The 23,231-nt window shown below is 37.8% G+C and overlaps 1 protein-coding gene and 1 non-coding gene across 2 annotated transcripts in view; both read right to left on the reverse strand.

Annotated features, from left to right (window-relative positions):
* GHITM (growth hormone inducible transmembrane protein) overlaps positions 1 to 23,231 on the reverse strand; it is a 773,276-nt gene that overhangs the window by 369,997 nt on the left and 380,048 nt on the right. The window lies entirely within an intron of this gene.
* Positions 19,484 to 19,590, reverse strand: LOC126963449 (U6 spliceosomal RNA). The gene has a single exon (XR_007729086.1). It is a non-coding gene; the product is annotated as a U6 spliceosomal RNA (small nuclear RNA).

A 23,231-nucleotide genomic window follows, 5' to 3' on the forward strand; every position in this document is an offset into this window, starting at 1 on the left:
CCCAGACTCTACAAAATGTGTTAGACACTGGCTCCTGGGTTAACACCCGTTCTCTCGGCCTCTTAATACCACTACATTCCACCATTCAGAGTAAGGACCTAGTTCTATTATTCTCTATTTGTTTTCTAATCTATTATTCTCTGTATATGTAATTTATTATGGAACCCATAAGATCCTGTACATACTCAAGGTCCAGAATATTTCCTGGGAATGTTGTAAGTAAGTACCTACTTATAGCAACTCATAAAATGCCTTCATTGGCTTCTTGACACATCGAGTAAGGGCCTAGTCAAAGCAGCTGACTATAATATCAACTCCAAAGTCATATCCCTGAGGAAATGCAAAAATGTTTTCCACTATCAAAAACTTGGAAAATGCAGTGGCAATGACCCAATTTTTTTTCACAGAAAGATGCGTCTTAAAATATGACAATAAATTATAAAAACCATTATTAAGTAGTGACTGTAATTTTAGCTACCTATTTCTAGATGTGGACTATTTTCCAGAACCAATCAATATAGTGAATCTACTATTCAGTTGCTGATGTGGAGGATACTTATCCTTAGCACAATTGTAAGGAAACATCTTTCAGTAAGTGATACTCACTTGTTCTATAGCTCAAGGCTGGCAAGAAACTGAAGGCACACTCAAAATAGATAATTAAAGAGAGTTTAGTGATGGGACTCTTTACAAAGGCCTAAATAGACTTAAGGGTTACTATAGTGAGATGTTGGAGTACTCTGGGATTAATAATAGCAGAAAGCCATTATCATCTCCAGTCCTGAGGGGGCAAATGAAGAGGGATGAGCAATAATAGAACTTAGAAAGAGTTATAATTGTACTGGAGGGGCGAACCCAATGGAAGTTGTGGTTTTCAGTAGTGGAATGCAGCCTCTGCCAAATGAAGCCTTGGAAAGGGAGAGTCAGGCAACAGTAACAAGGCCTCTTTCCTCCCAACCTTCAGTATCTTGCCAGTACTTCCTAGAAGCTAAATCCATCTGGAAGCCAGGCAGCATTACAGCCTGAGAGCTCAGCCTCTAAGGGCATAGATCAGAGTAAAACACATATATATTTTAATTACGGGGCAACGGGAGAAAATCCATCATGCTTGTCCACTATAATGATATTTTGTGAAGGAACTGGGAGAGCAGGAATAGTATGTATTTTAGATTGCATGGTCACATTCACACATACCAGAAGGTGTGGAAGAAAATCTACAACAGTACAAGAACAATCACCAGAGTTAGAGTTATAGTGTCCAGTGATCTGGGACACATCAGGGTATACTGTGTAAAGCATAGGACGAATTAGTACACACACATTGCACCTGCTGCCCCATTTAAATTTTTGAAAAATTGACTCCATATTTATTTTACTTAGTCTTTAAATTTTGTTTATTTTCATAAATTTAGGGGGTACAATTATAATTTTCTTACATGAATATATTATATTGTGATGAAATCTGGCTTTAAGTATAGCCATCACCCAAATAGTGTACGTTGTACTTAATGGGTAGTATCTCATCTCTTACCCCCTTCCCACCCTTCTGCCTTTTGAAGTATCCAGTGTCTATTATTCCACTCTGTATGTCCACGTGTACGCATTGTTTAGTTGCCACTTATAAGACAGCATGTGTGGCTTTTGGCTTTCTGTTTCTGAGTCATGTCACCTAGGGTAAAGGCCTCCAGTGCCATTCATGTTGCTGCAAAAGATGTGATTTCATCCTTTGTTTATTCTTTCAGATAACCAACTTTTTGTTCTGTTGATTCTCTTGTATTGTTTTTTAGGTCTCAATTTTGTTTAATTTTTCTCTGATCTTTGTTATTTTAGTCTACTAGCTTTGGGTTTGGTTTGCTTTTTCTAGTTTCTTGAGGTGTGACATTACATTGTTAATTTGTGATCTTTCTGTTTTTTGATGTAGGTGTTTAACACTATAATCTTCTCCCTTAGCACTGCTTTTGCTGTTTCCTAGAAGTTTTAGTATGTTTTATTAACATTTGTTTCAAAACATTTTTAAATTTCTGTCCTAATTTTGCTATTGACGCCAAAATTGCTCAGGAGTATATTTAATTTCCAAGTATTTGTATAGTTTCCAGGCTACTTCTTGGTAGTAAATTTTAGTTTTATTCCACTCTGGTCTGGGAATGTAGTTGATATAATTTTGATTTTTAAAAATTTATTGAGCTTGTTTTATAGACTAACACATTGTCTCACTTGGAGAATGTTTCATTTGCTGATGGGAATAATGTATATGCTACAATTGTTGGGTAGAATATTCTGTAAGTATCTGTTAGGTCCATTTGATCTAAAGTCTGCTTTAAGTCTAATATTTCTGCATTGTTTTTCTGCCTCAATCATCTGTCTAGTGCTGTGAGTGGAGTGTGTTAGTCCCCTACTATCATTGTGTTGCTATCTATCTCCTTCTTTTTTTTTTTAATTATTTTTTATTATTATACTTTAAGTTCTAGGGTACATGTGCATAACGTGCAGGTTTGTTACATATGTATACTTGTGCCATGTTGCTGTGCTGCACCCATCAACTCGTCAGCACCCATCAACTCGTCATTTACATCAGGTATAACTCCCAATGCAATCCCTCCCCCCTCCCCCGCCCCACGATAGGCCCCGGTGTGTGATGCTCCCCTTCCCGAGTTCAAGTGATCTCATTGTTCAGTTCCCACCTATGAGTGAGAACATGCGGTGTTTGGTTTTCTGTTATCTCTTTCTTTAGGTCTAGTAATGTTTGTTTTATGAATCTGAGTGCTCCAGGGTTGGGTGCATATTTCGTAGGATTATTATATCCTCTATTAACTATATCCATTTGTCATTATATACTGATCTTGTGTTTTGTTTTTTTTTTTTTTTTTGAGACGGAGTTTTGCTCTTGTCACCCAGGCTGGAGTGCAATGGTGTGATCTCGGCTCACTGCAACCTCCGCCTCCCAGGTTCAAATGATTCTCCTGCCTCAGCCTCCTGAGTAGCTGGGATTACAGGTGCCCACCACAACCCCCAGCTAACTTTTGTATTTTTAGTACAGATGAGGTTTCACTATGTTTTTCAGGTTGGTCTTGAACTCCTCACCTCAGGTGATTTACCCTACTTGGTTTCCCAAAGTGCTGGGATTACAGGTGTGAACCACTGTGCCTGGCCTTTCTTTTTTCTTTTTTAAGGTCTTTTTTATCTGACATAAGTATAGTTACTTCTGTTTGCTTTTGGTTTCCATTTTTGTGGAATATTTTTTTCCCACTCCTTTACTTTCAGTCTATGTGTATCTTTACTAATAAGTTGAGTTTCTTGCAAGCAACATGTGGTATGATCATGTTTTTAAATCCGTTCCTCCAGTCTGTATCTTTTAAGTGGATCATTTAATCAATTTACATTTAAGGATAATATTGATATATGAGATTTTGTTTCTGTCATATTGTTATTGTCTTCTAGTTGTTTTGTAAATTTTTTTCTTTCCCCTGTTTTTGTGGTTTGGTGGAGATCTTTTGTGTTGCTAACTGATTCTTTTGTCTTTCTCCTTCATGTAATTGGTTTTTAAGACCTGAAAGTTTTGTGATTTTGTACGTTTTTATGAAGGCAAATATTGATCTTTTGTTTCCATGGGTTTTTTTTGTTGTTGTTGTTAGATGAAGTCTCACTCTGTCAGCTAGGTTGGAGTGCGGTGGTGCGATCTGGGCTCACTGCAACCCCTACCTCCCAGGCTCAAGTGATCCTCCCACGTCAGCCTCCCAAGAGCTGGGACCACAGACACGTGTCACCACATCTTGCTAATTTTTTTTTTTTTTTTTGTATTTTTGGTAGAGACAGAATTTCTCCATGTTGCCCAGGCAGGTATCAAACTCCAGAACTCAGGCAATCCACCCACCTCGGCCTCCCAAAGTGCTGGGATTACAGGCATGAGCCACTGTGCCCCACTTGTTTCCATGTTTATGGCTTTGAGCATATCTTGTAGGGCCAGTCTAGTGGCGGTGAATTCTCTTAGCATTTGCTTTTCTGGGAATGACTATATTTCTCCTTCATTTATGATGCTTATTCTAGCTTGATCTAACATTTGTGACTGGCAGGTTTTTAAAATTTTATCACTGTGAAAATTTCATTCTGTTCTTTTCTGGCTTATAACATTTCTGCTGAGAAGTCTGCTATTAGTCTCATGGGGTTTATTATATAGGTGATTAGATGCTTTATTCTTGTTGATTTTAGAATTTTTCACTTTGACTTTGGACAGTCTGATGACAATATGTTGTGATGAAGTCCACTGTGCAATGTATTTCACTGGTGATCATTGGCTTTCTTGTATCTGGATTTCTAAATATCCTGCTAGATCAGGGAAGTTTTAGTCAATTATTTCCTTAAATAGGTTGCTAAACCTTTTGTTTTCTCTTTTCCTTTGGGAATATTGATGAGTCATAATTTCACTTACTTTTTATAGTCTCATACTTCTCAAGGGCTTTGTTAATTCTTTTTAATTTTTGTTTGATTGCATTAATTCAAAAGATGTCTTCAAGTTCTGAGATCCTCTTTTCTTCTTGGTATAGTCCACAATTAATGCTTTCAACTGTATTTCATAATTCCTTCAATACTTTTTTTTATTTCCAGGAGGTTTTATCAATTCAGATATCTATCTCTTTGATATATTTCTCATTCATATCTTGAATTGATTTCTGATTTATGTGTATTAATTTTCAAATTTATCTTGAATTTCATTAAGCTTCTTTAAAGTCAATATTTAAAATTCTTTATCTTGCATTTTGAGGGTTTCTTTTTGGTTGAGATCCATTGCTAGAGAATTACTGTGTTCCTTTGGGGGTTTAATAATACCTTGCTCTTTCATACTTCCTGTGGTGTTAAGCAGATTTCTTTGCATCCAGAGAAACAATCACTTCTTATTTCTTAATTCATTTTAGTTGGGATGGAACTTCTTTTTTCTTGTGGATGTGACTGTGATGTATGTTGAGAAGAGTAGTTTGGCTTGCTTCTGGGTGTGTTCAATGATAAAGAGTCTGTATTATTTTCTTGATTTAAAAATAGATAGTGTGGTGGCTTTCTTAAATGCCAGGTGAAATAGTGGTATGCCGATTGGATGAGCAGCCTCCCAACTTCCTGAGTAGCCATGGTGGTGTGACAATGGTGCTAGCAGAGGTCACTAGTAGCTTAACGTGTTCTTGTGTGTGACACTGTGTACTTATGTCAGCAGATGTTATAATGGGTTGTGTGGTTAGACCTCCAGGCCAATAGGTGGCACTTGCAGGTAAGACAAATTGTGGTGGTAGATGTTGGGTTTGTGCTTGATCTTGTGATGAGGAGAAGTACTCATGTGTCCTAAGCAATGGGTTTGAGTCATGGAATGCTCAGTGTTCTAGATCCCACATGCTGTCTTGAAGGCAGGGGAGAAGCTGGCTTGGTGGAGCTGTACTAGAAAAGCCTGTACTCAGGCTCCCTAATGGTGGGCACAAGAATCAACCTTGATGGAGGCCTGGAGAAAGTTTCTGGGCCCTGGAGAGATGTCCATTTGAGGAGTGGAGCAACCGCTGGTGTGCTGAGGTTTCAGCATGAGAAGGGAGAGGTGGTCTTGGTACCACAGCCAGGTAAGCAGTAGTGGGACTTGCTTTCCTCTTATGCTGCAGACCTGAAGGGCTCATGCTCCTGTCCTGACTTTACTGTGGGAGTCGGTCAGAACACTTAGTTAAGCCCCACACAGTTTGCTTTCAGTCTGCACATTTGCTGTGGGCTATAAAATTTGATGCCTGGATAAAAACCATGCTTCTCATGGAAATCTTCTCCAGATCCAGTCCTGTGAAATGGTCTAATTCCAGCACACATGGCTGAAGCCATGCTATACTCTTTTCTCAGTTCTGGCTGTGAGAGTCCTTACCCCACTTGAGGCCCTGGTGTGGTTTGGCTGTGTCCCCACCCAAATCTCATCTTAAATTCCCACATGTTGTGGGAGGCACCAGGTGGCAGGTAATTGAATCATGGGGATAGGTCTTTCCTGTACTATTCTCATGATAGTGAATAAGTCTCATGAGATTTGATAGTTTTATAAAGGGGAATTTCTTTTCACAAGCATTCTTTTCTTGTCTGCTGCCATGTGAGACATGCTTTTCACCTTCCACCATGATTGTGAGGCCTCTCCAGTCACATGGAACTGTAAGTCCATTAAAACCTCTTTTTCTTTCCAGTCTTAGATATGTCTTTATCAGCAGCATGAAAATGGACGAATACAGACCAGGTCTCCAATCCCTACTCTCTAATGCCAGTGGCTACCATCATTCCTAGGTCACAGGATTCTGCAAAGTTTGCAATGAGCTAATTGAATCTGCCATCTTTCCTCTCAGCACCTAGGTCTAGGAAAATGCTTGGGATGCTTCCTAGTGCTGTTCCTTCTCCCAGTTTCCTGGCCACTCTACAAGTTAGATCCAGGGCTTGGGAAGATCAAGGTGTTCTCCCATGGACTGGATTGCATGATTCCTCAGTGGGAAAGTGGATCACAGAGAGACCCTCATCTTCTCTTGTACTGGGAATTCACTCACAGTTTGCAACCAGACCTCCCCATGCAGGCTGCTTATCTACTTTCTTTCCTATATCTGAAATTTTCTTAACTTTTCTATTGAATTCCTATGTTCCTTTCTGTATAAAAGCCCACAGTATGAAACTCTACACATTACTTTGTTTCTTTCAAGTGGGTGAGGCATGCTACAAAATCCTCTAGTCTGCCATTAGTAAGATGACTGGATGATCTCTGAGGTCCCAAGTATGATTCTTTTCCCAAACTCCATCCTGATTTAGGAAAAGTAAAGGCAGATTCCCAGGACCCAGTCACATTCACAGCTATCTCTTTTAATCTTCAACACCACCCTGTGAGGACACATATTACTTTTGAAGTACACTCTTAACAAGTCTTCTCAAGTTTTCAGTATGTGCCCTGAGTTGAGATATTTATTTTGACCTTTCCATTGATAAATGTATCTAATGCTGTTGGTAATAACAATTCCACACCACAGTCCCTGAGGTCTTTTTTTAAAATGCCTTTCACACTGGTCTGTGGCCATGGCTATTCAGTCTCCCAAAATTTTGCCTTCACTTGGCACTTTAATTCATGTGATCACAGATTGTAATATAATTAGCTCCTTCACTAATATCTGCTATCAGGTGATGGACAGGCCTTATTTGCTTTTGAATTTTTATAGAGTTAAGTCTAAACAGATAACCTACCCGGATTTTGGATTTGGAATCCTAGGCTCATAGAAAATTCTGTTAATTAAGAAAGAAGAATTGGAATGACCTTACTTGGGGAAGACCAGTTTTTCCAAAACTGGGAAGGTGATAAAGATATCTGTAATATCTGTGTCTGAGATGCCTTCCCATTCATGTGCCACACTAAATAGGTGTCTGCACCCTTGACTGAGAGAATGGCTCCTGGGGGTCTTGTAGCAGATACTGAGATATGTGGCCTTCAAGCCTTGCAAAATGGAGAATGGTCCTGGACTCTTGCTTTGAATTAGAGAGATGAACCAGAAAACACCTGGCTCTGAATAAACAATGAGGTTTTTCAAAGCTTATCTGATGAGATCCTCAGTGATAGCCATAATGGGCAGAGGTCTAGAGTCTCTGTCTCTATCTTCTGTACAACAGAGAATGTAAAAATTTGTTTTTGTACATGAGGTAATTGGTTTCCAAAATGTAAATGATATATCAAAATTTGAATCTAAGGATGGATAAAATCCTATACATTTGTTTAATAACTGTGTGCTGATTGATTCATTTTGTTGCCTGTAGAAAGCAACAAGGGACATAATCTGGGGAAAACATTTTGCTTAAATTGATGTTGAAATGAGTCCTTCAATTTGTGATTAGCTATAAGAATATAGCATTTCTCAGTGTCAAAATTTGTAAAATTTACATAAAAGAAACTATTTTAAGATTGACTGCGCTTATATTCTGTAGTAAGGACTATACAATTCATTTGAACATGCAACGTTATGCAAAAAATTTAAAACTTATTTAAAGCTAGAAAAAACCCCACATAAAATCCTGGGATTGAATTTAATTCTGTCATTATATTTCTCAGTTCTGTACTTGGTATTTGTTTTAAAAAACAATTTCTAGTTCTTTGCTGAGCTTTATATTATTTTTTGTTTGATTCAATATAATTCATAATTGATTTTTGAAGAATTTTTATCATGACTGCTTTAAAATCCGTGTCAGATGATCTATCTTCTGATTCATCTTGGCACTGGCATCAGTTGATTGACTTTTCTCGCTCAAGTTATTATTTTCCTCATTCTTTGTATGATGGATGACTTTTGATTGTGTCTTAGATACTTTGCCTATTATGTTAGGAGACTCTCAGTCTTATTTAAATCTTTTATTTTTTCATGCAATTACCCTCTTTAGTTTTGATTTGCAGGCCATAGTGTAATTTGTGGATTATAGTTCTAATAGCAGTTGACTTTCACAGCCAGTTGAGTGCTATTTTGGCCTCCTTGATTTTCTGGTACAGATGGGGCTTCCACTGGTCTCTGCTTATGCTACATGAGGGGATGGAGGGGTTACCCAGGTCTGGATCCTGGGTGTCTCCTGGTGGGAGAGGGGGATGGCAGGAATCCTTCCACTGATACTGTTTCCCTGCTCCATCCCGTTGCCCAGATTCTCTGGCCAGGTGAAGAGCATCTTGTGCCTACAGTGATAAAGAGGCTTCCCAAATACGGTCACTTGTTGAGCTGAGTTCCTTTTGTTTGGTTCTTCCTGTCCATTTTGGATCTCTTTTAGAAAAAAAGGAGTGTTGATAAAGAAAAGCGCTTCTCCCGCTTGCTTATTTTTGGTGGTGGTACCAATTGATCACCTTTGCTGATGGTATTGAACTCACCTGTTGTTACCAAGAAACTCCTGTCACTTTGCAGGAGGAATGAGTCTACCTGGGCTGCCTTCTGATGCTAGGTTAGGAGTCATAAGAAACAGTGCCTGGGTCACCTTCTGTTGTGGGTACGAGGCAAGATGCCCAACCATTGTGCATTCCTCCAGTCTTAGGGTCTCTTTAACCACTTTTCAGAATTCTTTGGTTGGCATGCAGCATGATGTCAAAATTTAAAACAGCATAGAAAGGCTAAGTTATAAACACCAGAGTCAGGATTCACTCCCATCTTTCTAAGCCCAAATTCTATGTTCTTTCTGCTTTATTCAACTGCCAAATTTTAGGGGAACATTAAGGGAAAATATCCAGTAATTAACAGTAAAAACATCTCTCCATCCAGCCTCCATATTTGCTATAAGTGGTATGGATACAGATGTGATTCCTGGACAGAGAAACGCTATTTATGTGAACACCATTCACCAACATAATCATCCTCTGGTTTTCAAAGGCTCTTTTTTCTATGCTTCTTGAAGTTGCATTCCTCTGCTATACAATTAACACCTTTTAAGTAAGATGCCCTGAAGGTAACTTTAGTTTCTCAGCATGGCAATGAGGTGGGAAGACACCTATTTTTCTTTTCATCTCACCTGAGGTTAAATCAAGTTAATCATCATCAAGGTATTTGAGATCCACTTGTTTATACATAGGATTACACTGCATCTGTTGTAGAACTGGTTATATAAATAGTCCAGTTATAGAATTCTTCTTTTCAAGTGAATTTATATGAAAAAAATGCAATTTATATTTAGAACAGAAGGAACAACTGTCCTCAACAATAGTCATCCTCAGCATGTTCATAGCTTCATGTATTGTGTCATGAAAGAAAGTAATAAAATGGATCAGGATTAAGACAGCCTTCAAGAGCAGTCCTTTGTTAAGGCTAAATTTATCTTGGCACAATGGCCCCTTTATATAACACTACGGGATACATATCTAACTGCCTGGATAAAATCTGAAAAGAAATGGAACTTAAAAGGGAATCCTGTGAACAATGGATGGGTCTGCCGATGAAAGTAGGCCTGCGATAATCCCACTCCCTCTGTGAAAATTCTACTCTTCAGTGAAAGTGAGCAGAGATAGATCCTGTTATGGAATTCTGGGTCCCCCAGCTGGCTGAGAGCACCATTTCCTTGGGGATCTCTACTTTGCTTGTTTCCATGAAAGACATAACAAAAGTGTCTAAGTTTAAGAACACAAAGCACATGGCTGAGTGAGTCCAGGCCTTTGTTGTATCCCCACTCAAGCAGGCAGTTTAAGTATGCAGTTTAAGAAGTCCAGAGAGAACTTCTGGAATCAGCTGATAAGTAATACAGGAAGGATTTTCTGTGTCTGTTGGGAGCTATATGTGCTGCTGGGCTGCTTTCCTTTTTTGAATTTAGAAGATACTAGGTTAGGCCAGGCATGGTGGCTCAGGCCTGTAATCCCAACACTTTGGGAGGCCGAGGCAGGCAGATCATGAGGTCAGGAGATGGAGATCATCCTGGCTAACATGGTGAAGCCCCGTCTCTACTAAAAACACAAAAAATTAGCAGGGCACGGTGGCAGGTGCCTGTAGTCCCAGCTACTGGGGAGGCTGAGGCAGGAGAATGCCCTAAACCCAGGAGGCAGAGCTTGCAGTGAGCCGAGAATCATGCCACTTGCACTCCAGCCTGGGTGACAGGGTGAGACTCCGTCTCAAAAAAAAAAAAAAAGATACTATGTTAGAGAATAGAAAACTGTACTTCTGTTCCCTTGGCTTGAAATCTCCCTTCCTTCCTTCTCTATCCTGAAGATCTCTTTCATTCTCTGAGGTCTAGTACAAATGCTGACTATGAGCTCTAGAGCCCATCACTGTGTCTCATTGAACTTTGCATAGTGATGTCTACCTCTTAGGGCACACATAGAGGAGCCTCCACTAGTTCTCTCCAGCTCATCCTTATATCTCAACACCAGCATTTCCTGACTCACAAACCTGGTCACTTTCATTGTCTATCATAATCACGTGTCACACTTTGTAAAGTGCCTGTTTTTGTGATTGTTTCATTTGTATCTGTCTCTCCCACTGTCAGTTCTGTTTTTGCCTATTACATTCCAAGAACAAAGCATAGTGTTTGGTATACCTTTTGCAACAAAAGAATAGACAAGCAACCAAACATTTGTTGAGTATTCAATTAACACTTTTTTTTTAAGTCAAACCGTCTTAATTAGCAGATCTTCAACAACAGCTTTTTACCAGTCCAACTGCGTTATATCCACGTCTGAATAAATGATCAAGGGATACTAACAAGAGCTCAAATTAACAGAAGCATTTATATTTACTGCAATGGTCCTTGCTGGGCATAATTTACTTGGCCCTAATATGCCAAATAAAACAAAAGCCTAAGCAACAGTAAGAGTAGTGTGAAGGTTCATGCTGATGACGTTTCAGAAAGGGAGTCTTGAGGCTTTGTCAAGTGCCAGGTAAAGAATCCTCCCACTTTTTGGGCTTCTCTATCATCTGGACACATTTCACAGGGCTTTTGACTCCAGTTACTGAAAGGTTTCAGGCACCATTTGGGAGCTAGAAAAGGACATCAGTTTGTGTGTTTTCCAACCACAGCAATTACCACTCACCAGTCAATGTGTGGCGAAAGTCAAAACCATTGGTACCAATGTATAATTTAGTCCAGTGGTTCTTGTTTTTAAAATTGGAATAATTTTTTTTTTTTTCAATAAAAGTTTACTAATCCTAACTTTCTTTCATATGATGCTGGACCATTTCTACACAATTTCTTCCAGAAAACAGAAGAGGATGGAACAATTCCCAGTGAATTTTATAAAGCACTTATTACCCTGATACGAAAATAAAATAATAATAGTACAAAAGAGAAAACAACAAATCATTATCCCTCAAGAATATAAACACAAAAATTTCTAAGAAAATATTAGCACATAGAATTCAGCAATATGTAAAAAGAATTATACACTAGAACCAAATGCTTTTTCCACCCCCTAGGGATGTGAGGAAAGTTCAATATTTAAAAATCAATTAATGTATTTCATCATATTAACAGTCTAAAAAAGATTACATTATGCAGAAGAAGCATTGACAAAATTCAACACCAAGTCATGATAAAAACTCTCAGAAAAATAGAAATATAAGGAAATTTTATTCATCTGATTAAAAGCATCTACAAAAAACTACAGATAATATTATATTTTAAGGTGAAAGAGTGAATGTCTTTCCCCTAAGATTGGGAACAAGGCAACAATTTATCTTTCATCATTCTTATTCAACATAGTGCTGGATATTGCAGCCAAAAGAATAAGACAAGAAAAGCAAATAAAAGAATACAGATTGATAAGAAAAAAACTGTCCCTATTTGCAGATGACATGAGATCTACATAGAAAATCTCCAGGAATCTACAAAACTTTTCTAGAACTAATAAGTGAGTACAGCAAACTCACAAGATACAAGCTACACCTACCAAAGTAAAATGTATTTCTACATACTAGCAAAGAATGTATGAACATAAAAATTAAAAGTACAATACCATATAAAATTGCTGCAAAAATGAAATACTTATACATAAATCTAACAAACACATTCATGACCTGTGGGAGAGACAGATACAAATGAAACAATCACAAAAAAAGGCACTTTACAAAGTGTGACATAGACTGTGATAGACAATGAAAGTGACCAGGTTTGTGAGTCAGGAAATGCTGGTGTTGAGATGTAAGAATGAGCTGGAGAGAACTAGTGGAGGCTCCTCTATGTGTGCCCTAAGAGGTAGATATCACTATGCAAAGTTCAGTAACACACAGTGCTAGGCTCTAGAGCTCATAGTCAAGTGGATTAGAGGCGTGGGCTTATCTGGTCGTGCTGGAATCTCCCAATGCTCAAGGGGTACAAGTGTGTTGATATGCGCTGCTCAATCATATCTTTTTAAAAGAATTCAAGGATGCTTGTACTCAGTATGGTCCTACTTCTCCATATGTCAAAATGGTATTACCGACTCTTTGTACTGAGGTCATTTTGCTTCCTTAGACTGGGATCTTTTGACAAAAGCTGTTCTAACTCTACCTCAGCATTTACAATTCCGTATCTGGTGGTCAGAGGAGGACTGTCTGCAGGCTCAGCTAAATCGGGCTGATGGCATTCCAATTACTCAGGCTCAGCTCACAGGCTCCAGTAATTACTGACACTACCACCCAATTAGGCTTTGATGCTCTCACCAGGGAACAAGTAACAAAGGTGTGTAAGAGAGCTTGGGATAAATTATGCACCCTGGGCCAAGCTCCTGTTTGTTTTACTACTGTTAAACAGGGTCACAGTAAATTATATCCTGATTTTATGGCTAAATTACAAGATGTTGTTGAAAATTCTGTCTTTGATGAGCGTGCTCAAGGTATTCTCCTTTGTATGTTAGCTTTTGGAAATGTGAACCATGAGTGTAAAATGGCCATGCGTTCTGCCCAACGACAAAATTTACCTCAATTACATGTAGCATTGTTTAATTTAAACTTTCTAAATATTCCTAAAGACAATCCTCTGACTGCAGCTGAACGCCACTATACAGGAAAAAAATTCTCCCTAAATGAAGGCAAGCCAGTGTTATGGAAAAACTCCCAAACCAATACCTGGAAACCTGGAACAATTACAATGTGGGGAAGAGGGTATGCTTGTGTTTCACCAGTGGATCATCTCTGAGGTCTAGTACAAATGCTGTCCCTCACATCCGTGATTCTTAACACTATGATAAATCCCATTTGAACCCTCTTCTTCTTTTTGATGCCAATCCTCCTTTATGGGACTCTGATTGGCATTATGATAATTCTTCTTGACCCAGGTATGCCCTCTACCTCTTTGGCATTCCCGGGCACCTCGGATTTCTTCTTTACAGAGGAGAACATTGGGCGTTGCCACCGCTACTCCTCTCCCTCAGTATCAAGGTAGATTCAAACATTCTGCTTTGTTTACTTCCAACTTGACTATTCTTATACAGAGTTGTGTTAAGCTTCCTTACATGCTGTTAGTGGGAAATATCAAAATTTGGACGAACAATCAAACTGTCCAATGCATTAATTGTCATTTATACACTTGTGTTAACTCCCTTTTTGACTTCAAGAAAAGTGTAATGTTGGTTTGAGCTTGAGAAGGAATCTGGATACCGGTAACTTTACTCACACCTTGGGAATCTTCCCCTTCAGTACATTTAATTAATGAAGTGTTACAGTGAATTCTCAAAAGATCTAAGAGATTTGTTTTCACTTTAATCTCTGTGATCATGGGCCTAATTACAGTCACTGCACTGGCCACCACTGCTGGAGTGGCATTACACCCATCTATTCAAATGGCTCATTTTGTTAATGATTGGCAAGTCAATTCCACCCAAATGTGGAATTCTCAACAGGGCATTGATCAAAAATTAGCTAATCAAATTAATGATTTAAGACAGTCTGTTATTTGGCTTGGAGACTGGCTAATGAGTCTCAAACATCACATGCAAATGCAGTGTGATGGGAATACTTCTGATTTCTGTATCACACCATATACCTAAAATGAGACTGATCATTCATGGGAAATGGTCAAAGAACACTTTCTGGGTAGGGAAGATAATTTATCCTTGGACAAAACTAAAGAAACAAATTTTTGAAGCCTCTCAAGCTCATTTATCCCTTGTGCCTGGAGCTGAGGTGTTAGATCAGGTAGCAGAAAGTCTTTCTGGACTAAACCCCATGACTTGGATTATGTCTATTGGGGGCTCCAGTGTAGTAAATTTTGGAATCATATTTCTCTGTTTAATTGGTTTTAGTGTGCTGGACCAGTCAAAGAATCCTGCGTCAAAACTGAGAGAATGAACAAGCCTTTATCGCCATGGCATGTTTATATAAAAAGAAAGGGAGAGACGCTGTGGGAAGTCAGGGACCCCGAATGGAGGGACCGGCTGGAGCCACAGCAGAGGAACATAAATTGTGAAGATTTCATGGACATTTATCAGTTCCCAAATAATACTTTTAAAATTTCTTATGCCTGTCTTTAATCTCTTAATCCTGTTATCTTTGTAAGCTGAGGATATATGTCACCTCAGGACCACTGTGATAATTGTGTTAACTGTACAAATTGAGTGTAAAATGTGTGTTTGAACAATATGAAATCAGTGCACCTTGAAAAAGAACAGAATAACAATGATTTTTAGGGAACAATGGAAGACAACCATAAGGTCTGACTGCAGGGTCAGGCAAAAAGAGCTATGTTTTCCTTCTTGTAGAGAGCCTATAAGTGGACGTGCAAGTAGGAGAGATATTGCTAAATTCTTTTCCTAGCAAGGAATATTAATATTAATACCGTGGGAAAGGAAAGCATTCCTGGGGGGAGGTCTATAAATGGCTGCTCTGGGAGTATCTGTCTTATGCAGTTGAGACAAGGACTGAGATATGCCCTGGTCTCCTGCAGTATCCTCAGGCTTATGAGGGTGGGGAAAAAACTCCACCCTGGTAAATTTATGGTCAGACTGGTTCTCTGCTCTCAAACCCTGTTTTCTGTTGTTTAAGATGTTTATCAAGACAATACATGCACCACTGAACATAGACCCCTATCAGTAGTTCTACTTTTTACCTTTTGTCCTGTTCCCTCAGAAGCATATGATCTTTGTTAGACCTTTATTAGTAGTTCTGCTTTTTTCTTTGTACCTACTCCTTGTTCTTATACCCCTCTCCTTTTTGAAATCCTTAATAAAAAACTTGCTGGTTTGAGGCTCAGGTGGGCATCACAGTCCTACCGATATGTAATGTCATCCCTGGTGGCCCAGCTGTAAAATTCTTCTCTTTGTACTCTTTCTCTTTATTTCTCAGCTGGCCAACACTTATGGAAAATAGAAAGAACCTATACTGAAATACTGGGGGCAGGTTCCCCCAATATTGAAACTATGAAACTCTGATGAGTTCAAAGAAAGTATATCATGTTCATGGATTGGAAGATTTAAAATATTAACAATATCAATTTCCTCTAAGTGATATTCAAGTTTAAAGTAATTTCTATCAAATAACAATACAATTTTTACAGATATGGAAAGAATTATTCTAAAATTTATATAGAAAGACAATAGAACTAGATAAAAATCAACTTTGGGAGAAATTATTCCCAATTTCAATGGTTGTTATATGTAGTAATCAAGACTTTGTGTTGGCTGGGTGCAGTGGCTCATGCCTGTAATCACAGTGTGTCTGGAATTGATTCCTTCTGGTGAGTTCTTGGTCTCACTGACTTCAAGAATGAAGCTACAGACCCTCACGGTGAGTGTTACAGCTGTTAAAGGTGGTGTGTCTGGAGTTTGTTCCTTCAGATGTTCAGACGTGACAGGAGTTTCTTCCTTCTGGGGGGTTTGTGGTCTCGCTGACTTCAAGAATGAAGCTGCAGACCTTCACAGTGAGTGTTACAGCTCTTAAAGATGGTGTGTCCAGAGTTTGTTCCTTCAGATGTTCAGATATGTCTGGAGTTTCTTCCTTCCAACGTGTTCGTGGTCTTGCTGACTTCAGGAATGAAGCTGCAGACCCTCACGGTGAGTATTACAGCTCATAAAGGTAGTGTGGACCTAAAGAGCGAGCAACAGTGATTTATCGTGAAGAGCGAAAGAACAAAGCTTCCACCGCCTGGAAGGGGACCAGAGCGGGTTGCTGCTGCTGGCTTGGGTGGCTAGCTTTTACTCCCTTATTTGACTCCACCCACATCCTGCTGATTGGTCCATTTTACAGAGCACCGATTGGTCCATTTTAGAGTCTGATTGGTCCATTTTTACAGAGTGCTGATTGGTGTGTTTACAAACCTTTAGCTAGACACAGAGTGCTGATTAGTGCATTTTTACAGAGTACTGATTGGTGCATTTACAAATCTTTAGCTAGACACAGAGTGCTGATTGCTGTATTTTTGCAGAGTGCTGATTGATGCATTTACAAACAGAAAAGTTAGCTAGACAGAAAAGTTCTCCAAGTCCCCACTTGACCCAGGGAGTCCAGCTGGCTTCACCTCTCACCAGGACTTTGGAAGGCCAAGGCAGGTGGATTACTTGAGTCCAGGAGTTTGAGACCAGCCAGGGAAACATAGTGAGACCCCCATCCCTACAAAAATTGCAAAAATCAGCTGGGAGTTGTGGCACATGCTTATGGTCCCAGCTACTTGGGAGTTGGAGGTGGGAGGATTCCTTAAACCCAGGAGGGAGAGGTTGCAGTGAGCCGAGATTGCACCACTGCACTCCAGCCTCGGTGACAGAGTGAGACCCTGACTCAAAAAAAAAAAAAAAAAAAAAAAAAAAAAAAAAAAATAGACTGTGTGTCATTGGTGGAGGTATAGATAAGTAGCTAATGGAACAGAATAGAGAACCCAGAAATATAATCACACAAATATGCCCAACTACTGATTTTTGACAAAGATTCAAAAGCAATTCAATGGAGGAAAGACAGCCTTTTTTATAAATGGTACTAGAGAAGCTGTACATCCCTTTGCAAGAAATGAAACTTGATATGTGTCTCACGTTAGAAAAAATTAATTCAAAATGGATTATGAATTTAAATGTTAAATGCAAAACTACAAATCTTTAAAAAATAGAAAATTGTCAAAATCTAGAGTAAGAAAAAGAGTTTTTTGACTTGACAGCAAAAGACACAATTTATAAAAAGAAATACTGATAAGTTAGACTTCATTAAATTTAAAAATGTTTTCTCTGTGAAATATCCTACTAAGATGATAAAAGACAAGGTACATTGTAGGATAAAAGATATGTAAACAAAATATCCAACATATCAACAATATCTAGACTATATAAATAACTCTCAAAGCTAAACAAAATTACAAACATCCAATTAGAAAATGGTCAAATTAAATGCAGAGAAATGTCATTAAAATATACAATAGCATATGAAAAGATGCTCAGCATTATTAGCCATTGGGGAAATGGCAATTAAAACCTCAATGAGATATCACTACCCATTTATCAGAATGCCTAACAAAGTAATTAATTGAAGAAGGGACAACATTGAATGCTGACAAGAATGCAGACAAATGGATCTCCCATTCATTGCTGCTTGGAATGTGAAAGGTACAGTTACTCTGCAAAACAGTTTGTCAGTGTCTTATAAAACTAAATATGCAACTACCATATGACTCAGCAAGTGCATTCCAGGGCATTTATGCTAGAAAAAACAAAAATGTTGCTTACACAAACACCTGTACATGAATGTTTATAGCAGCTTTATTCATAATAGTTCCAAATTTGGAAACTATGTATATATTCTTCAATAAGTGAATAGTTAAACCAACTGTGATACATCCATATCATGGAATACTACTCTGCAGTAAAAAGAAACCAAATATTGATACACACAACAGCCTGGATGAATTTCCAGATAATCATGCTGAATAATAAAGAAGGCAATTCCAAAAGTTTCCATACTATATGATTATACTTATATGATATTCTTGAAATGACAAAATTATAGAGATGGAGAAGAGATTGGTGACTGCCAGGGGTTAAGCAGAGGGCAGGACTAAGAGGTAAATGGCTATGGGAATAAAAAGGTGAATGAAGAATCCTCATGTGATGAAAATGTTCCATATTTTGAATATAGATTTTAGTGTAGTGGGTGGTAGTATTGTACAATGGTTTTCCAAGTTGTTATCACTGGGGAAATTGGTCAATGTGTACATGAGATCTCTCCATATTATTTCTCACAGCTGCATATGAATCTGTAATAGTCTCCAAATATGTTTAACTAAAAAAGAGCAAGCTAGATTTTTTTTTTTTTTTTTTTAACTCAAGGAAGTAAATCATGAAAACAAAAATTTCACAAACCTGGAATTAAGTTAGAAAAGTCATTTTGGGAAGAATTGAACCATTTTCATATTTCCCAAATCCTTTTTTAAAATTGTATTATTGTGGTAAAAAATATATATTGTCAACCTAAGAAACACAGAGATTCCCTAAAGGTAATGAGTTTATTCAGGAATGTGCAGAGGATTTGCAAATCTAGGCTCTAAGGGCTATGAGGATCATAAGTATATCCAGAGGGACAAGGCAAGGGGAAGCTTTTAAAGGCAAAAGAAAAAAGTACATGTAATTTGTTTTAAAACAAAGAACACTGGGCACAGGGCCTTATTGCAGGAGTTGATGTCAGTTCATTGGTGGAGACAGTGTGTCACACAAGTATTCTCATGCATCCAGCTAGCTGTCCTTGTGACTCATGATGCAAACTGCAGTTTATAAAGTCCTTGGCAAAAGTTCTTGTTGTAGGCATACATGCGTAAGAGCCCTTTAGGGTCTTTGTAATAGATTTTTTTTCACAGTCATGTGTATATGAGAGTTCTCCCTTCTCAACCTCCGGGCTTTATTTATTTATTTTGTTAGAGTTTGGCACAAGCTACTCCATTTCAATTCTGACACCTTGCACAGTATCATAACATTTACCATTTGAACAGTTAAATGTATAGTTCAGTGGCAGTAAGTACACATTCATATTGTTGTGCAGCCATGACCAACATCCATCTCTAGAACTTTCTCATCTTGCAAAATTGAAACTTCATACCCATTAAACAGTAACTATCCAATCCCCAAAAGATGTAATGCTTCACAAAGTTTTATGTGACCCTTGTGTAGAGGCCATGCTAATTTACTCAGTATCATTTCAATTTTAGTATATGTGCTGACAAACTGGGCACCCAAATTCCTTCCTATTGGTGGCTTTTTTTTTTTTTTTTTTTTTTTTCCCCATCTGTATGTGATAGTACCTGGGTGGCAACCCGAAGACATCACCCTGGTAGCTCTATGATTTGCTTAACATGCTGTGGTTAAAAGCCAATTGTTTAATCTGATTATTTTGCCTTGAGGCAACTTTACAGATATTTTAAAGAATATGTTTGTAAGTAAGTTGATTCAATTTGGAAATATCTGTCTTCTTTCTCCATTTTTCCTGTTTGCTCTGTAAGACATATGGTTGGGTAACCAGAGATGCTCATTTTTTTATCCTGAAAATTTTGTGTGCTTGTGAATTATATGGACATGGAGAAGTTTTGAGGGCAGGACAGTTCCTTCATAATGTGAGAAATCAACTATTTAGTACATCCTTCTAGAACATTTTTGTTTCTCTTTTTAAATGTACAGGATTTTAAGTCTTCTGTTTTAAAAGGTTTCTTCTATGTATAATTCTTTTCAAAGGTACCTTGAACTCTAGAAATATTTAGCAGACTATGTTCTAATTTCTCCAGTTCAGTTGGGGGATACATTTTTTAAACCTGTGCCAAAAATTTAAATAAATTTCTCAGATATTGAAATATACTGAGTGCTTAATGTTGTTTTACCTTGCCGTGGTGGTTGCATTTCATTTTTTTTCTCTTCTGGGACAAATTTTTTCAAATCAATTGGACAAATATCTAGGACTATGATTGCTGGATCATATGATAAGACTACATTCGCTTTATAAGAAACTGCCAAAATTTCTTTCAAAATGGCTGTAGTATTTTGCATTCCCACAAGCAATAAACAAAAGTTTCTGTTGCTCCAGATCCTTGCCAGTATTTGATATTTTCAGTTATGATTTTTTAAATTTTAGCCATCCTAACTGGTGTATGGTGGCATCTCATCATTTTTTTAAAATTTGCAATTGCCTAATGACAAATGGTTCTGAGAACTTTTTTCATATGCTTATCTTTCATCTGTAAATGTTCTTGGTGACATATCTGTTCAGACCTATACATTGTTGTATTAAGTTTGCTAATATTTTGCTGAGGATTTTTGTGTTTATGTTCATAAGAGATACTGGTCTATAGATTTCCTTTCTTGTAATGTCTTTATTTGGATTAGCTATTAGGGTAATGCTATGGCCCACTGAATGAATTTTTCATTTTCAGGCTTTATTCTGCCTGTAGAAATTAGTAGTTTCTTAGCTCAAATTCTTCAGTGATTAATTTTGTTTGGTGATCAGTTTTGTTTATTGAAATAGTCTGTTTTGGCTATGCTAGGTCATCTGGCCTTTTATATAAATTTTCAAATTACCTGGTTTGTATTTCTAACTAATTTTCTTGATATTTTGGTAGAAATCATAGGATGCTTATATTTTAATTTGAGGAAAATTGACACCTTTACTCTGTTGAATATTCCAAAACATAAACACATTGTCTTTCCATTTATTTAGGTCATCTTTGATTTCCTTCACTAGCATTTTAAAGTTTTTAGAGTGTAAATTCTCTACATTTTTGATTCAATATATACTTGTGTTCCTTGTTTTTAGTAATTGTAAATGGTATTGTGTCTTAAAATTTGATTTTCAATTTTTCACTACTAGTTTATAGAAATTTTCAATTTTTTTGAATTTCTCTTATATACTATGACCTTGTCACTTATTAGTTCTAGAAATTGTTTTTCTTTTTTTTTGGTAGATGCCTTATAATTGTCATACCATCTACAATTACGAACAATTTTATTTCTTTCTTTCCAGTCATTGCGATTTATTTCTTTGCCTTGCTTTATCATACTGGCTAAGACTGAAACATACTGTTAAATATGAGTGGTAACAGTGAACATTTTTGCTTTATTTCTAATGTTTGGAGTAAAACATTTAGTATATCAATATTAAGTATGATGTTAATTGTAGGCTTTTCATGAATGCTTTTTATCAGGTTGAGGAAGTTTCTTTTTATTTCTAATTTCTGAGAGTTTTATTATCAATTTATTTTTGTAAAATATCTTCACTGTATCAATTGGTATCTTGCAATATTTTTCTTTAAAAAATTAATGTGATAAATTATATTGATAAATTTTAATATATTGAACCAAATTTTCATCCTCGGGGAGAAAAAAATCTCTTGGTTTGGCATACATTCTTTTTATATGTTCTGGATTGGATTTGCTAATATTTTCTTGGGAATATTTGCATCTTTATTCATGAAGGACATTAGTCTTTAAAAAACATCTTTAATTTTTGTATCAGGTGTTGGCTTTATAAAGTGAATCCAGGCAGGGATCCATGATCTCATCTCACTGCTGCCTGAGACACAGACATGACTTCTGTTCATAAGTCCCTATTAAGTCTTTCTTTCTAAGAAATTGTATTTGTCCGTCTTTTTTCTTTGACTTCTCAGCTTCCTCAGACTTTAGGATAGTGTATTAGTCTATTTTCAAACTGCTGTAAAGAACTTTCCAAGACTGGGTAATTTATAAAGAAAAGAGGTTTAGTTGATTCACAGTTCCACATGGTTGGGGAGACCTCAGGAAACTTATACTCATGGTGGAAAGGGAAGCAGGCCTGTCGTACGTGGCAGCAGACAAGAGAGAGTGTGTAGAGCAGGAATTGTCAAATGCTTATAAAACCATCAGATCTCGTGAGAACTCACTCACTATCATGAGAAAAACATGGGAGAAACCACCCCCATGATCCAATCACCTCTCACTAGGTCCCTCTCTCAACAAGTGGGGATTATGGGGATTACAATTTGAGATGTGATTTGGGTGGGGACATAGAGTCAAATCATATCAGGTAGGTTTGCATAGAACTGCCCACTGTGAAACTTGTGGAAAGGCAGGCTAGGAGCTGAGAGACCAAGAAATGGGCAAAGGGAAAGAATCAACCATGGAAGAAGTCCATGGGGAACATCCCAGGTGGCAGCCATTTCTATTTGGAATAGTGTAGCTCTACTTTTTAGATGCTTCTGCATGAGTATAGGGATGCCTTGCAAACACCAGCATGTTTAGAGAAATTATTAACTGTGAGCCATCTATCACCCTGTGGTGAGGAATGGTGATGAGCAGCCACTGCAGTGGATGGCCACTTCTGTGGACTGCCTATTTGGCAACAGAAGCCCAGCTGGCAGAAGCAAAGTAAAATGGCTTCAGTAGGAATTACAATTGGAAAAAGGTTTCTCTTTAAAGAGCTTGATAGTAAAAAGTTGACTTAGTTAAAACTAATATCGGGGCTGTATATATATATCTATGTATTGTTTTAAGGCCTCTGTTCTCTCTAAAACTTCTCAGTCAACTGAATCCTGACTGTGCCTCTATTTCCTTCTGCCTGTCCCTCCTTCCTCTTGCCATCCTCAATGCCACATGAGGGAACAACAAAACAAAGAATTATGACAGCCTGGGATCCCTTGGGGAAAATGGAAAAGGCCCCAGATTTCTCTTTTGGGGAGAAACCTGTTTTTCTTCATGGTACCCCCAAAGTTGTAAGTGGACAGATAAAATTCTGCTCACTTTTGTATTGAATTCCCTTTGGCTTTTGGGGGAGTACCATAGATTGATTGACAGTGGGAGAGGATTCGACCTTGATGTGTGTTTGATGGTTGGTAACGTGATGGTGGGCAAGAGC

This window comes from Macaca thibetana, chromosome 9, assembly GCF_024542745.1.
Source record: "Macaca thibetana thibetana isolate TM-01 chromosome 9, ASM2454274v1, whole genome shotgun sequence".
Classification (NCBI taxonomy): domain Eukaryota; kingdom Metazoa; phylum Chordata; class Mammalia; order Primates; family Cercopithecidae; genus Macaca; species Macaca thibetana.